This window comes from Trachemys scripta, chromosome 6 (genome assembly GCF_013100865.1).
Source record: "Trachemys scripta elegans isolate TJP31775 chromosome 6, CAS_Tse_1.0, whole genome shotgun sequence".
In the NCBI taxonomy this organism is placed as follows: domain Eukaryota; kingdom Metazoa; phylum Chordata; order Testudines; family Emydidae; genus Trachemys; species Trachemys scripta.
In genome coordinates this window covers 91,004,062-91,021,507 of record NC_048303.1, presented here as the reverse complement: position 1 = coordinate 91,021,507, position 17,446 = coordinate 91,004,062, and the positions used below count along the sequence as shown (strand labels likewise).

At 41.2% G+C, this 17,446-nt stretch overlaps 1 protein-coding gene across 2 annotated transcripts in view; it reads right to left on the bottom strand.

The window, feature by feature from the left end:
• Positions 1–17,446, bottom strand: part of TJP2 (tight junction protein 2) — an 88,281-nt gene that overhangs the window by 67,642 nt on the left and 3,193 nt on the right. For both annotated transcript variants that reach the window (XM_034773400.1, XM_034773399.1), the window contains exon 2: positions 847–967. The gene's annotated coding sequence lies outside the window, so the exon portion shown is untranslated. The remainder of the gene's footprint in view (positions 1–846; positions 968–17,446) is intronic.

Here is a 17,446-nt window from a genome sequence, read left to right as displayed (position 1 = left end):
AGCTCCCCACCCCCCCCGTCCCGGGGAGCCATCTGGCAGCTCCCCACCCCAGCTCACCTCTGCTCCTCCTCCTCCCCAAGCACGCCGGCCGCTCTAATTCTCCTCCCCTCCCAGGCTTGCGGTGCCAAACAGCTGATTGGCACCACAAGCCTGGGAGGGGAGGAGAATTAGAGTGGGGGCAGCATGCTCGGGGAGGAGGCGGAGCAGAGGTGAGCTGGGGTAGGGCTCTGCTGCACGGCATTTAGGCATTCTAAGATGCCTAAAAGATACATTTACCTTAATGATGTACTCTGAGAAAATATATGTGGCACAACACTACTCTCTCTGGGTATTCTATGCTATCCATGACTCAGTAACTGAGTATTCACAATCATTTTGCCCTGTTTGCTTTAAAGTAATTGATTTTCTCCACACACACCAAATATTTATGTTGGTTGAAGACATTAACGCAAATGAAACTAAACAAGTACTTAGCTAACGTTTTGCTCCTAAAATATCATCTAACAGATGAACTAATCCAACCCAGTGTATCATTATTTACTTGTCACCAACATATTTGATGTTTTGCAGACAAGGTCTCTACTTCAAAGAGCCTATGTTATGCACTACCAAACTTTAGAGTATGCATGTATATATTGCTCCTAAGTTCCAATGTAATTCTATTGGAATTACCTTATATCACTGCATGACCACCTGAAGAGTACAGGCTAATAAATCCATTTAAAACCACAGCTGAAGGAAATAATGATAATTTGTCACGTATCATAAAGCATTAGCTATAACATTTTACAGATTTCAGGCTGATGACTTTTTCCTAACCGACCCTATGGATCTGTTAACTAGTACCTGGTGAGGAATGCTGCTTTTCGACGCACACTGTCTATTTCCGGTCAAGTGTTTTGGGCTTGAGGTATAGCTGTGCACCCAGTCCCACTCGCAAGGGGATGGCAGGGTAGTATTCTGTTTCCTGAAAAAGAAAATTGCATTTAAGTCAAGCATAATCACAATGAACGTGTCAAGCTGTCCTGCACTGGCTCAAGGCATGAGCACCAAAAGCAGGGCAGACTGTTAAGAATCCCAAATGGTTATGAGCTCTATACTTAGATTTCACCAACCAATTATCAAGTGTAAACTCCTCAGGCACTATAACAGACTTAACATGGAGTCACAGACAGTCCCCTTGGATACACCAACCCATCTTGCCACCCAGGTGAACCTACCTTTGTGATAGATGGTCCCTTACACCAAGTATCACAGCAATATTCTGGTTACTTCAGTACCAAAGAACCAGTAATTTACCCCATGCCAACTGCACTTTAGATCTCACACCAAAAGATAACACTTGTAGCCAATCCTATAATAAACTATCTAAAGATTTATTATATACGAAAAGGAAATGACAGTTATTTACAAGGTTAAAGCAGGTAAACATAGATAACTACAAGTTAGCTCCAATCTTAAAATTCATAAAGTAATAGAAACTTCAATAATAAGCGAGCTCTATAGGTCCTTTAGGGCTAACCTTGTCTAAGCACTGGAGATCTTTTGCTTACGCCCTCCAAGGTCCAAGCCACATAAAGATATGGTTCCTTATTAGGAGTTTTTATTCCCTTTCCCCCTTCTGCTTTGAGCTGCAGACTCAGCTGACGGGAGGAAATCTCTTACATCACTCATCTTAATGTAGGTGTTGGGGGGGGAAAGAGTAAACAACAAAGTCTTTAGTCCTCGAACATTCCACACTAGTCCATCTAGTATCGGGGAGCCTTCCTTGATGGGCAGGACATAAAACCTTCTGTTGGAGACCAGCGTTTCACACTGGTCTGGTGATTTACACAATTACAGAGGCTTACAATAGAAATGCTCAAATGTTACCTTACAATATGGATACCGATATTATAAGTGAGATTAATGCAGGCAGCAACTCACAAGCATTCCATAATGTCTAAACACTAAGCACACCCTTATAATTCTAATGCCTATTTTAACAATATTAACACACAGGTGAGCCAGACTGATTCCAGCTATGTATTTGTCAGTGTTCAGTGGAGACAAAGGAACCTTGGAATGAGCTGGCACCTAGCCTGTCAGCATCACAGAAGGGCGATCATGAAGCCTGGAATAGCGACGTCCATAAGAAAAGGGAATTAAAGCAATTTCTTCTAAGTTAGCTTGGCTGCTTGAACTGTCCCTGGCAGTAAAGCGGAAATGTTGCCTGCCAAAGGGGATCTTCAGCATTACTATTATTTGCTATGGTAGTGTCTAACCAAGTTCGCAGCCCCATTATGCTAAGTGCTGTACAAACACAAGAGACCGTCTCTGGCCTAAACAGTTTACAATCTAAGCAAGCAAGATAGACAGATTGGTAAAAAGGAAGCATTATCATCCCCATCCTGAAGCAGTATGTACTGATGATGTGACTTGCCACGGTCACATAGGAAGCCTGTAGCGGAACTGAAAACGCAACCCAGGTTCTCTAAGTCCTGTCCTATGCCTTGACAATAAGGCCAGCCTTCCTTTCCAAAACGTCTTATGCAAGTGATATGCTCAATCTCAGCCGAAAGATATGGTCCTACAGTCATTTGGCGGAGGTGGACCCACCTGTACATGGACTCATCATTTATACATCCTTCTGCTTAATAATCCACAGCCACCTCTGGTTAACAAGACAGCAGCAAGAAACGGATTGTGAAATAATCAACAGAATAAATTATTCGATTATTTATTACCTAAAGAATTTCTAAACCATATTTTATTTATCATTTTAGTTTTTCACCCCACTCCGTTGGAGCATAGCTATGTCTACGACAACAATCTATTTAGACTTGTTTTTACTTCTTAAAACAAGCACTTTCCAAACCCAAATTCAAGATGTGAAAACTGATTGATGGTGTGTGGTTTTTCCCCTGCTGTCTCTTTCAGCTCAAGAACATTCCCAGGGCGTGGGATAGGATTGTTTTAGTCATGGCACGATTTTGCAGCTGCAGGACAAAAGGACACTGCGGCATGTCTTTTGAGCAGTGAAAGATACATTATGAACATTAGTGTCAATTTTATTGTTACAGGCTGCACACACAATATTGATTTTCCAGGAAGCCGCAGGAAAGTTATACATTGGGCTAAAAATTAAAACACCATCATGGCCATAATTTGGGCTCCTTATAGAGAGGTCAACAGTTATAAATACTCAACTGCCACCTAAATCTCATCATTGTTCTACAATGACAAACATAAATGGTAAAGAAAATAAATCCGATGGTGCCTTTGATCTTTAAATAAAAATAATTGCATGATCAAAATAGCATGGGTTATTCTCCTTTCAAATTAAGCTTTATTCTTCCATTTTGTTTATTCTCAGTAACTCTCCATCTACCATGTGGTAGTGCTGCAATTGAGAGTACATCCCAATGTTGATTTTTACTATAGAAGTTATTAAGAGTTGGGAAAAATTAGAAAACCCAACTAGATAAATGTTCATTAGAGCTGGTGCATGGAGAGATAACCTTCCACTGAACCTTAGCTCCTGGAAAATGATGTACAGGAGGGGAATTGAAAACAATTTGTTTGATTTTAAATTGTGGTTTGATTTAGTTAACTATGTACCTCGGTCATATCATTAGAAGTTTACTGATCAACAAGTTAATATTTCAAGAGTTTATACCCAGATATTAACCAGTAACTGTAGCAAACATTTATCAATGTTGATAAATACAAAGTAATGCACAATGGAAAACATAATCCCAACTATACATATAAAATGATGGGGTCTAAATTAGCTGTTACCACTCAAGAAAGAGATCTTGGAATCATTGTGGATAGTTCTCCTAAAACATCCACTCAACGTGCAGTGACAGTCAAAAAAGCGACCAGAACGTTGGGAATCATTAAGAAAGGGATAGATAAGATGACAGAAAATATCATACTGGCTCTATATAAATCCATGGTATGCCCACATCTTGAATACTGCGTGCAGATGTGGTTGCCCCATCTCAAAAAAGATATATTGGAATTGGGAAAGGTTCAGAAAAGGGCAACAGAAATGATTAGGCGTATGGAATGGCTTCCGTATGAGGAGAGATTAGTAAGACTGGGACTTTTCAGCTTGGAAAAGCGACGACTAAGGGGGGATAAATCATGACTGGTGTGGAGAAAGTAAATAAGGAAGTGTTATTTACTCCTTCTCATAACACAAGAACTAGGGGTCACCAAATTAATAGGCAGCAGGTTTAAAACAAACAAAAGGAAATATTTTTTCACACAATGCATGGTCAACCTGTGGAACTCCTTGCCAGAGGATGTTGTGAAGGCCAAGACTATAACAGGGATCAAAAAAAGAACTAGATAAATTCGTGGAGGATAGGTCCATCAATGGCTATTAGCCAGGATGGGCAGGGATGGTGTCCCTAGACTCTGTTTGCCAGAAGCTGGGAATGGGCGACCAGGGATGGATCACTTGATGGTTACTTGTTCTGTTCATTCCCTCTAGGGCACCTGGCATTGGCCACTGTTGGAAGACAGGATACTGGGCTATATGGACCTTTGGTTTGTCCCAGTATGGCCATTCAGATGTTCTTAAGCACCTGAAGACTTATGCCATTGGTAACAGAACAACCCACCTGCCTCTTAATCATATCCGACTGTAGCACAAGTTATTTTTGACCTTTTACTCTAAGGTACATTATAACCTCATTAAGATCTTCTTTGCTTTTTATTAAAAAGACCAATGACAATGTTGTAAACTCACTTTTGTTATCTGAACATGCACTTTAAATTCTAAACCCCTTAAAATATAATACATGTATCAGCCTCAATATCTCAGCAGAAGAGCCAAGATGTATGATCAATGCTGCTGGAAAGAAAAGCAAATAAGTGGATTGATGGGATATTGTCATCTGTAGTTTGATACTAGCTGAAGTTTGATAATAGAGACAATTTTTGCATCTTTGAAAATTTATCAGTTGTACAAGTGTTTTTTTTTTTTAATTAGCCTAATTTTCTATCAACCAACGTCTGTGTAAAACCAAGTTTGTTCCACTGGGCAACACACACATTCAGAGGACAGAAAAATGCAGAAAGAATGTGCCATTGCTTTCCAACACAGCTCCACAAGGTATTCAGAGAAACCACACAATCTGTTTATCAGCAAGTAAGGAGTGGCTGCAAAACTCAAACAGATTAGCATGTAGGTGCAGCTATGAAACAGAGGAAAAGTTATAGTTTGTGCAATGATAATAATGGGGTGGAACTGTTGCTAAATAGAGTGAAATTTGCATTTGGGAACTCTTCCAATAGGTAACTTGTATCTAAGTGTCCATTTTAAGGCCTTGTCCACAGTTAACTGTTTCATAAGAATTTCCCATTGTTGCAATACCACCATTGCAGCTCCAACATGGGGACCTCTGGTATAGATGAAGTGCTGAAATCTGCTAGCATTACCGTGTTGCCTAAACGTGCTCTGAGTAGGATTAGATGACATGATGGAAAGTGCACAGGATGCCTTGTCTACTCTAATGCTCCCACCCAGGGCCGGCTCTAGGTTTTTTGCCGCCCAAAGCAAAAACAATTTTGGCCGCCCCCCCCCGTTCTTTAATTACTCCACCCCCGGCCCCACCTCAACTCCGCCCCTTCCCCAAATCCCCAGCCCTGCCTCCTCTCCCCAGGCTCTCAAGCCTAGGAGGGAGGGGGAGCAGCGGCGCGCGAAACGGCCGCTCGGGATCTCCCCCTCCCTCCCAGGTTTGAGAGCCTGGGAGGGAGGGGGAGACCCCAAGCCGCCGCGGCGCGCGAATCAGCTGTTTCGCGCGCCGTGGCAGCAGCAGCGAAGGTGAGCTAGGGCGGCCGGGGCACATTTTTAGGGGCGGCATTCTGGCACCGGCCATGCCGCCCCTAAAAATGTGCCGCCCCAAGCACCAGCTTGTTTTGCTGGTGCCTAGAGCCGGCCCTGCTCCCACCACTGGTACTATAAGTAGAGTGACAATTGTAGGAAATTAAAAAAAAAAAAGGCTCCGTGTAGACACAGCCAAAAGAGACTGTCTTGTCAATTCTGGTTTCAGGTTTAGGTTTTGTATCAGCAAACTTTAAAAATATCTAAGACCCACAGGAATGTTTCCATAAGTTGGTCTTTAACAGAAGCTTTTTTTTTTTTTTTTTATTTTAATATATAAAGCAAGTTAACATTCCCCTGTAGTGTTTCCAACAAAAACATTGCCGCATCCTGGTGTAGGAAAACATTTAATTGACTAGAAACATACTACAAAACTAAACTGAAACTATCTGGTCTATTTACATCCTTGAAATGGAGTAAAATGCAAAAAGCAAACAAATACCAAGAACAGGGAGACCTTAGATTTTTTAAAGCTTTCAGCTTTTGCCCTCTAACAAGTGTTATTTGTAATACACATCTTTTTTAAAATTAGTATTTAATCGACCAGTGCCAAATCGACATATCCAGGGTTTTCACTACCTTGATGTCCAAAGATCTCAAGACTTTACATAGGCAACCATTTTTAATCATATTTTTTCATTGCAACTTAAAGGATTTTACTTTACTGTTCAATTAATAAAAATAAATTCAATCCTGGAAATTGATTTACCTTAAACATAAGAGACCTTTGATATTCAATAGACAAAGCAATACTGAATGAAGTTCCCTAAAGAAATTAATGCTTTTCTTTTCCATCTTCAGGAGCTGTGAGATTTCCAACACAGATCTTAAGAAATGTGTTTTAAATATTTAAGGAGAAAAGTAATCAAGGAATAATCAGGCTGCAAAATATCCATTTAATTTGCTATTGTAGAGAGTATGCTCCAGTTTATCTATTCAATTCTTAAATCAGAAGTTTGCATAGAGTATTAAGTGTTACTACTGAGGATACTTCCAAATTACCTGAAAATGCCCATGCCAGTCAAGGACAGCATACACATTTGCCTAGGGAAACAACATTCTGCATCTTTTACTTCATAACACTATGTATTTTTAAAAGAAAATTATTTTTTGTATGAATGATTCCTCGTCACTGCAGAGAACACAACTTTCTAGGTCAGTGTGCAGCTTTAAGGTAAATGTTAGTCTTTCGCAATTCCTCATTGACCAACTATTCAACACTTACCCTGGATGTTGCCAAAGGTTTGCATGTCTGCCCTCAGGAAGCAGTTCTCTCTTATTAAGGGGGGTAATGCCAATTGCAGCTTCTAGAATTGTTATATATTTCTTGTACCTCATTCTGCCACCAAGCTAAGTTACAATCAGTGTTCGGATGCAACATCTGAAGTCATCTCTTCTCAGAGATCCAAGCTTCTGCCTTTCTAAACATGCTGCACATTATAAGCTGTAGTAATAAAAATAACTTTTTTGTGCGGGAGGGGGAGGGGGGGAAGAGACTAAAATAAACTCCTGCCAGATTCCCCTGAAACGTCATTGTTACATAATTCAAACGATCTTTGAATAAAGCACTAATGAAAACGATTCAGAGACAATCATGGTTCTAAGCCTCGCCTGATAACGTACACTTTCCAATTTACTAATCCTGAGCTAAATCTCTGAGATTTATAATCTTCCAAGTACTAATAGAGTATTGGTGATTTCTCTCTCAGATCAACTCAAGGGCTAGTAAAGATGTATTCACAGAAGTTGATATTGTTTCAGATACTTCAGAATAGAAGCACCTACCCTGTCTCTCTCTCTCACACACACAACCCCACAATATGAGGGCTCTATTCAGCTTATGTATGGTCTATTCAGCACAAAGTTGGTAGGCAAGGGAGAAATGTTCACTTAAGTGGTGGTTACTTGTACAGAATTAAGCAAGCTAGAGACTCCATTATAATGCCAACTTTTATACCCTACACAGTACAAGTGCCACCTCACACAACTATGGAAACCATTTTCCATCTGTTGAAATTATTCCAACCGAGGCAAATTACTGCAGATACCAATACCTTTAGGTATGTTATAAGGGTGGAGAGAGTGGAGTGGGCATGATGGCACTGTTTCATGTTAGATCAGGGGTAGTGCCAAAGCCTACAGGTAAAATTATCCAGGGGAAATCAAAGAATCACGTTTGATTCCAAAAGTACTTAAGGATCTAACATTCAGTCTAATCTGTGTATAGACACACACACACACACACACACACACAGCGTTTGAGTGTGAGTGTATGCATGAGAGTGATTAGATCTTTATTTTAAAAAGGGGATAGGAGGAGGGGAAGTGTTTGCCCTGAAGTCTTGGGCCAAAATTTTCCTTCCTCTCACTGTTATGCAGTGTGCCATGCCTAATAGTACCCTCTGTCCTTAAGATGCTTCCATTTCAATGGTATTGGATTTATATGGTCTGCAAGGCACTTTGGGATATTCCAGGACAGAGAGCATTGTCTTACATTTATACCTCATATTATTTATTGTACGGCCACTCCTACCTTCAATCTTAAATAATAAATCCTTGAATAGTCATTGCAAGGTCTTTACTACTTATTATAGTAATTTCCAGCATTATTGGCATGACTACAGAGCAGGGTTATGTGCACTACAAGAGTGTGCTTTAGAAATCACACAAACTGGTCCATGAAGACCCTGCGGCTGTGTATTAGAAGTTCCTTAGCGTGCATTATGTAGTTCACTGTGTTAATACACACTAGGGATCTTCTAGTGCAGTGCTTCTCAAAGCCGGTCTGCTGCTTGTTTAGGGAAAGCCCCTGGCGGTCCGGGCCGGTTTGTTTACCTGCCGCATCCGCAGGTTCGGCCGATTGTGGCTCGCACTGGCTGCGGTTCACCATCCCAGGCCAATGGGGGCTGCAGGAAGTGGCATGGGCTGAGGGATGTGCTGGCCGCCCTTTCCGCAGCCCCCATTGGCCTGGAGCGGCGAACCGCGGCAAGTGGGAGCCGCGATCGGCCAAACCTGTGGATGCAGCAGGTAAACAAACCAGGCTGGACTGCCAGGGGCTTTCCCTGAACAAGTGGCAGCCCGACTTTGAGAAGCACTGTTCTAGTGCACACTAGCAGCAACTACATGGACTCATTAGTGTGCTTAGAAATCACACCTCCATGTAGACTAGTCATGCTATGTTGACTTTATCAGGTAGCCTTAGTCATAGCACCACAAGATACACAAAGAAACTGAATACTGAAGACAAGTTTTAAGGTAGCACACAGTCTCAGGTGCATTATTAGATAGCAATTATTGGATCAGTCTCACACAAACAAGACAAAATTCAACATCCACAGGTTCAGTAAGAGGCTACTAAAGATAATGGGCAGGTGGAAGCAATTTTTTTTTCTTAACTAGCTATATAAATGCATAACCACACTATAATTGCAGCTGAATACATTCACATGTGGAGAATATGAAGTGTGAAAATGTGTAATATTTTAGTCAAGTTTCTTATAACATTAAAATAGCAACATAGAAATGAAATTGACATTGCAACAATGTTTTTTCTATATAAAGACCCTTCGCTGCTATGTTTGGTTTTAAAAATCAAAATCTTCAAAAAATTTAAGGCTCTAGATGGGTATATTTGTCTAGAATCAAACAGATTCTGTGGCAATTGAATTACATGCCCAATAGCCAAAAAAGCACTTAACTACAACTTTAAACATCTGTATACAAAATATTAATAAGATCAGGAAAGTGAACTATTCCTAGAGTCTGTGAGAACAGCTAATGCCATGCTGTTTGCATGCATCCTGCACTTCTAGTAGCTTTGGCAGCTGTAGTGCCTTTGGCAGGATTGAGCTAAGACAGAACCAGAAAGCGAAGTTGACTAGAAACTGACTAGTCTATTTTCACTGCCCCACCTAATGACTGAAATACAAGTAGTAAACAGCATAAATGGTGAAAAGTAAACAAAACTGTAGAACTCCCTCTCTGAGGGACAGGCCTGGTGTACAGCCAGGATCAAGGCAGTATGGTCACAAGCTACTCCAACTGCTTCTTACTCATAGTTAAGTATCTGGTCCTATGAGTAAGCAACACTCATTTCAAATAAAGAAGACAGACTCAGATGTTACTAAATATTCTTCAGCTATAGGCAAAAATGGCAAAGGACATAGGCATCTAAAACAATTATTACATTCCTTATTTGCTCCGCAGAAAAAATCCCTTCTGTAACATAGTTTGAGATACAGCGACATTCAGCGTTTCCTGATTTAAAGTACTATGTCCTCCCCTCTCGGAGTTGCTTTTTTTTAGGATAAAAATGTTGGAGGTATAATGGAAAGAACAAGGGATTAGCTTTACTAACTGGAAAAGTATTCTGTAGTCCCTTTGAAAAAAAAAAAACAAGCACAATCTAAGCATTAAACGGTTATGATACAAGCTCTGTGGCAGTTTGATTAACACATGATTATGGCCTGCACTGTATCATCTAAAACAATGAGAAAAAAAACAGGCTTCAGATGTAGTTAAAGAAAAATCCTTACTGGTTTATCCACATATTTATACTCCCGTAGAAAACTTCAGCAGAGACGCCCAAAATTAATCACGTTGATTTACAAAAAAATCCACTCTGTACATTTCCACCAAACTGACACTGCTGTAGGTTAATTTCACTTCTGTCTGTCTGTGGAGCATATGCATAGTTCATAATTTTCTCAAATATATTTGTTATTTTAAATTATTTGATGACATTTCCCCAGCCCACCCCTTATTTGCTTTATTCTGTGACTTGCCTGAGCTGTGCTGCTTGGTTAAGTAAGTCACACAGTAGCATTTCTGTTCCTTAAGAGAGCTCGTAATCAGGAAGATGTTTAATTTGTTTTCCTGTGAGTATCTGATGGTGTAATCTTAAAAATCTACCTTCCAGGATTATTCACATTGGTGAAACTTGATTGCATAAATGGTTGCAAGCAGCAAAGATGAGACAGGCGAGAATATGACTTAAGCAAATTCATTTAAAAATTCAAACATACCTGCATAGAAATTTTATCCAGTATTTGTCCACCTCTGTTTAACACATACAAGGTAGAAAATGAATGGATTTTCCAGTCTTTCACCTGGGCGCATCTAATAAACCCTTCCCAGTGAGTATCCAAAGGATTTGCTCAACTCCAGAACACTACAGGTTTAGCACTCTCGTGGCTAGTGAATTTTATGCCTCAGAATAAAAGTTGATTCCCAGTTTCAGTACCTATTTACAGGTGCCTGCAAACAATTCAACGTATAATTTCTATGAAAGAGGAAACTCCAAAACCTTGACTATGCTAGAAATGTTATTGTCATTTGTCAGCAATAGTGGTGCTGCCCTGGTACAGCCAATCATCTATGTTCTAATGAAGGCTATGCACTACTGTTGGGGCTACCATGTCATCTGACCCTGCTCCAGGAAAGATCTCCTAGTGTAGATGCACTCCAACTTTGGGATGAGGAACAGAGAGAGAAACTAGAACAAGGCAGGAAGAAATGCAACATGGAAGGAAAGGAGAAGGCCAAAGAAGGTTGTCTGAGCAATGTCTACATTAGGACAACTATCTGTGGTTCAACCCGGATTGAAAATAGTTTGACAAACAGAGAGCTCTCATGTATCAGAGGGATAGCCGTGTTAGTCTGGATCTGTAAAAAGCAACAGAGAGTCCTGTGGCACCTTTAAGACTAACAGATGTATTGGAGCATAAGTTTTCGTGGGTGAATACCCACTTCGTCAGACGCACGCTCTCAGAGAGCTCTCATGTGACTTTCAGCTATAGCCCAGATTAGAGAAACTGCAAAGAGGTATCAACCCCAGCAAGAGGCCAGGGAGGCATTGTGCTTCCCAGAGCTCCTGGCACATAAGAGGAGCACGACCAAGGTTACACTCCTCAAAGGTGCTGTAGAGCAGAGGTTCTCAACCTTTTTCTTTCCACGCCCCTGCACCCCCAATATGCTATAAAAACTCCACAGCCTGCCTGTGCCACAACTGTCTTTTTGCATATAAATGCCAGAGCTGGTGTTAGGAGGTAGCAAGCAAGGTAATTGCCAAGGATCCCATGAAGCTTAGTTGCTTGGGCTTCAACTCAAATAGCAAGGCAGTGGGGCTCCAGTCGCCATGAGGCTCCAGAGCTTCAGTTCTGGGCCCCAGTAAGTCTAACGCTAGCCCTGCTTGGTGGACCCCGGGTAAGAACGCTGCTGTAGAGGCCATGGCCTTTTCTTCTCCCCATCTCCTTTGGATCACCTTGTACATACAGCATTATGGCAAGGAACGACTCATATGCAGAGGCTAGGCATGATCTAGTCCACAGATAGGGATAAACCATATTCAACACCTGTTATAGAAAATGTGCTAGATCCCTCACACTACTATGAGTCAAACACACAATATAAAGGGTGATGTGCAATTTGACCCCGTCTTCACTAACCATAGTGACAGCTTAACCATTTTAGTAGCAGTTGACCTGGATGACAGGGAGATAACTTGGGGCTGGTCTACACTAGGGGGGGAAATCGATCTAAGATACGCAAGTTCAACTATGAGAATAGCGTAGCTGAAGTCAACATATCTTAGATCGACTTCCCTCCCGTCCTCACGGCACAGGATCGATGGCCGCGGCTCCCCCGTCGACTCCGCTTCCTCCTCTCGCCCTGGTGGAGTTCTGGAGTCGATGGGGAGCGCGTTCGGGGATCGATTTATTGTGTCTAGACGAGACGCGATAAATCGATCCCCGGTAGATCGATTGCTACCCGCCGATCCGGCGGGTAGTGAAGACGTACCCTAACTGATAATATTAGCCACAGGTTATTTTCCCCAGTGCAGAAAGTGTCTTGGATACAAGACAAGATTCACTTCCTCACATGCCCAAAATTAACAGCTTTTACTTTGAGCATGTACAGATTATAGAAACTAATCATGGAAGTGACAAAGAAACAAGACATCTGGCCCACCTGCACACTTGTTTCAGTATTAGACAAATAACGATTAAAAAAGAATGTTAAGGAATCTTTTTAACTCTGTTTTTTTTTAATAGTTACAAATCAACATGGGTGCTCTCCCGTAAAGATATGCCCAGTGCTGATCATATTTAGCTAGACCCTGTTGAAATAATGTGGGGAAAAAAGGGCATATCAAAAATCAGGGAAGGCACTGAAACAGAAGATGAGGGCCAGAAAACTTCTTTAAATTATTTCATGTATTGGAAATGCTTTTGACCTCTTCTTAGAGAATGTCCCTAGCCTGAACAGCCCATATGGTCCCAGAGATTCTCAGAATCAGCTTATATAAAGTTGCACTAAAGAGGCTAGACACACCATGGCACAGCAAGTCAAATCTGCTGGCTATTAAGCAGAGATAGCTGATGAAGCAGATGCTAGAAGGAAGAGAGAGAAATCAGCCACTGTTTGTGCACACCATCACTGCTAATGGCTACATGGAAGGGAGATTTCTTGGCTGGTTTCTCCAGTCAGACCTCAAGGAGTAGCAAGTACCTTTCTTTTCAACATGACTACAGGAAGCAGGCAGAGGCCTTGGCTACACTGACGCTGTACAGCGCTGCAACTTGCTGCGCTCAGGGGTGTGAAAACGCCCCCTCCCCGAGCACAGCGAGTGCAGCGCTGTAAAGTGCCAGTGTAATCAGAGCCTGCAGCGCTGCATGCTCGCTCACAGCACTGCAAGCTACTCCCCTCGGAGAGGTGGAGTACATACAGCGCTGCGAGAGCTCTCTTGCAGTGCTGGCGGCGCAACTACACTCACGCTTCACAGGGCTGCCGCGGCAGCACTGTGAATTCCCAAGTGTAGCCAAGGCCAGAGCAAATGTAGGCTGTGTAGCATAAGCATGTGGAACCTTTGTTAGAGGAATGCACACCTTACTGGGGTTCAGACTAGTTTTTAAGACAATGTGGTCTAAATACTTTTTGGAAATAGTTTGTTTACTGTGGTGGGTGAAGAATATAGATGAGTAACTCATATTAAGAGAAGTACAAGTAGGAATGGGTGAATTAATATGGAGAAAAATCCAAACCAGCGCTGACAAGTCTGCACTCCTCTGTAGCTGAATGAAAACTATACTGTGTTAAAAATCTGGTTAAAAAAATACTGATTTGTTCATTTTTCTGCATAGCTCCAATTAAGAAGTATGAGGACATATGACTCACAAGACCAAGCTGCACCTTCTTGCCACAGTTAACCTAAATCTAAGCATCTTACGATTTCTCATGCTTCCTAAAAGCAAAACATGCAGCTATAACGTGCACAGTCGTGAAGGAACCCTACAAGATCTCAGCTCACACTAAGGCCTTGGCTACACTCGCGGATTCACAGCGCGTGAAGCGCGAGTGTAGTTGCGCCGCCAGCAAGTTCTCCACCTTTCCGAGAGGAATAGCTTGCAGCGCTGTGAGCGAGCGTGCAGCGCTGCAGGCGCTGATTACACTGGCGCTTTACAGCGCTGCACTCAGGGGGGGTGTTTTTTCACACTCCTGAGCGCAGCAAGTGCAGCGCTGTGAATTGCCAGTGTAGCCAAGGCCTGAGGGTGCTCATCAACATGACAGCCAGAATTGTGTCAGGAGCTCCCCAGACCTCCTGCCCCATTATAATACAGTTCTATTTTAGAATGTTTTCAGAACAAGCCATGTTCAGATTTGAACAGAACCCTCCAAAGCTATCTGGAAAGGTTTGGAGTAACCACAAGATTTGGATTCTTAGACAAAATTTATCTGAACCACCCATTCTGATGCCTTTCCAAAAACAAGTGTCAAATACATTTATTTTAAGTAAATAGGGAAAGATGTGTGGAATAGCTGTCACTGATGTGTAAAGATGTTGGGTGAGGACTGCAGAGGCCAAAGGTCAAGACTCATCCTCCATTTTGGTAGGCCAGTTCCTGGGCTGCAATCAACACTAAGCTCTGGTTGCTGTTGTGTTAGCTATGTACAGTTTAAATAAAAATAATGTAAGTGTAAGATACAAGCTCTCCAGGCCTTAATAAGAAGTTAGCACACAATCCAAGGCCCCAGCATATTGATACTGTTATGGACTTATCTACATTCCAAAGCAGAACACCATTATAATCGGTAATGCCCTGAGTGGAAACAAAATTTGTATCCACATCCAATCTGCAAACATGGTCTGCAGATATAAAGAGGATATCCACAGATTTGCAGGGCTCTACATAGAAAATTTGGATCCACATACATCCGCGATCCACAAACACGACCTGGAGATGCAGATATCTGCAGATATAAAGTAGATATCTGCAGATTTGCACGGCTCTAATAATCAGGTCTCCTGACATGAAGGAAGTTGTAAGGTAGATTTGATCTTAAAAGGGTAGTAACAAACTCTAAAGACATCAGGGTTAACAAGTAAGGATATTGTAGAGTTGGCTGGACTCAAGGGATCTGACCTGGAGCTGTTCTTTTTGAGGAAGAGGCTAGGTTAGTTGAGGGAGAGGGAGTGGCCTGGGGCTGGACAGTTCTGTTTTGGGAAGGGCAGGTCAGATATTTTTTGGATAAAACTCTGAACCTGATGGAATCTCAAACATTTTTTAATATTTGTCCATCACTAGTTGTGAGTCTAAGGACTTGTCAACACTAAGAAAACATACACAGATGTCCCTACATTGATGTAGTCACACCAATGCAAACCTGTGTAGCTGTGGTGCTGCTATGTGAGGCAGCGGTTATACTGGAGCAGATTAATTTAGTAGTTACATGGATGCTAGTTCTGTTAATATAGACAAGGCCTCATTCACCACACATCATGTTAAAACATGCCCTTGTATGCCTGTTGTTGTGTGCATTTGTTTTACTGGTGGCTTGGTTGGACTGTCTTGGAAAAGCCATCAAAGGCTCACTGAAGTCTAGTGCATGTTGGGATTAAAACTCACAGACTTTACGCAATTATCTGATATGAAAGATAACCATGTCAGAATGACTACATTTACTCTGTCTCAACTAAACTTGATACTTTCATGTCTGTTTAAAACAACATGAATGTGTCAGGAAAAAATATATATTCCAAGCCCAATACACTGTAGCTGTTCCTCCATAATTGTGCACTTTTTTTTTTTAAATTGGAATGACTGATAATACTCACAGATGGTTAAAAAGGGATTAATTGGATGTAGATAGAGGCTACTAAAAATTGAATTGGTTATGATGCTTAGAATGGAAATGCTGAGTTCTGCTGCTTAAATGATCAAAAAAGACTTAAAAATACTGTATTAGAGAGCTCTCTTCTATTCACTCCAGAACAAAACACAAGACAACTCCACACAAATGGGAAAATTTCACATTTGTAACAGAATATTCTGTTTTGAACCATTCATATAAAAGCAACTCCCCCACCCCCAAAGAATAATCTCTTTCTATATTTGGCTAGAAATATTTCTGTCATGCGCTTTTAGAGCTGTCTGGCTGTTAATGAAAGCTACTGGTGCCAAACATTTTGCCAATTTTGTATTTAAAATAGAACTAAATGAAGATTTGGATACAAACAAAACAAAACCCAGTCCAACTCTGTAAACAGTGTCAGCAGCTACATACTATTTTAAAATCAAAGAAATCTCTCCTGCTTCTCCTTCTGAGACACTGAACTAGGGAAGGGCGAGATTAAGCAAAGATATGGGAGACAATTACTGTGACGGCTTATTTTAAACTTAAAAGGCTATGTGAAGGAGCTCTGTAGAGATTGCATTTTGTGCACAATATTATGGTCAGTTTTCACCCATGCTAGGCTCTCAAGATATATTACACACACAGCCCTCTAATTTCACACCTGTACTAAGCACAAATTCTAGATTTAACAGTTCTTGGATTAGCAGGGCTATCCGGGGTGTCAAACAGACAGAATATGGCCCACTGTGTTGAATATACTATACAGTGACATGTTATAACAGGCAGTTTGGCAACCCCCACTTAGATGATTATATCCAAATCACTCCGGCAGTGAGCTTACTAAAATCAGATACATTCACAGAAGAAAAACCTCCTTACAAGAATGTGACCAATTTTAGCAAGCATTGTGAGATAGAGACAGGTGGGTCAGGTTTATAAGTAGCTCTGACCAGCAACCAGGCTGTAGCATTCTTTATCTGCAATCACATAATTACCAAAAAGTATGAAATTCTTTCCCATTTTTCGAAAATAATTACTTCCCTTCTCATCCTTACAACTGCAGGCCCCATTAGAACAAATTTGTTAAAGTTAAACAAAAACAGAAAAGGCTATTAAATCATCCCCACCTCTGCAACAGTGCATTTTGTCTTTGTCTCTTGTCACCCCAATATTGCAAGCTGTTGCAGATTGGGGCTTTGGAGTGTAAACTCTTCAGAAAAGAAACTAAAGTGTATTAATGAAAAGCACTAAATAAGAGCTAGGCATGGTTATTATTTTTATGTCATGCCCAACACTAAATAACCACAAGCACCAATTAGCAACACATCAACACCAATTAGAAATGGCTTTTGAATAGTTATTTTTGATCCATAGCCAAATGACAACATAAGTGACCTGAAGAAGAGCTCTGTGTAACCTGGTCTACATTATAGA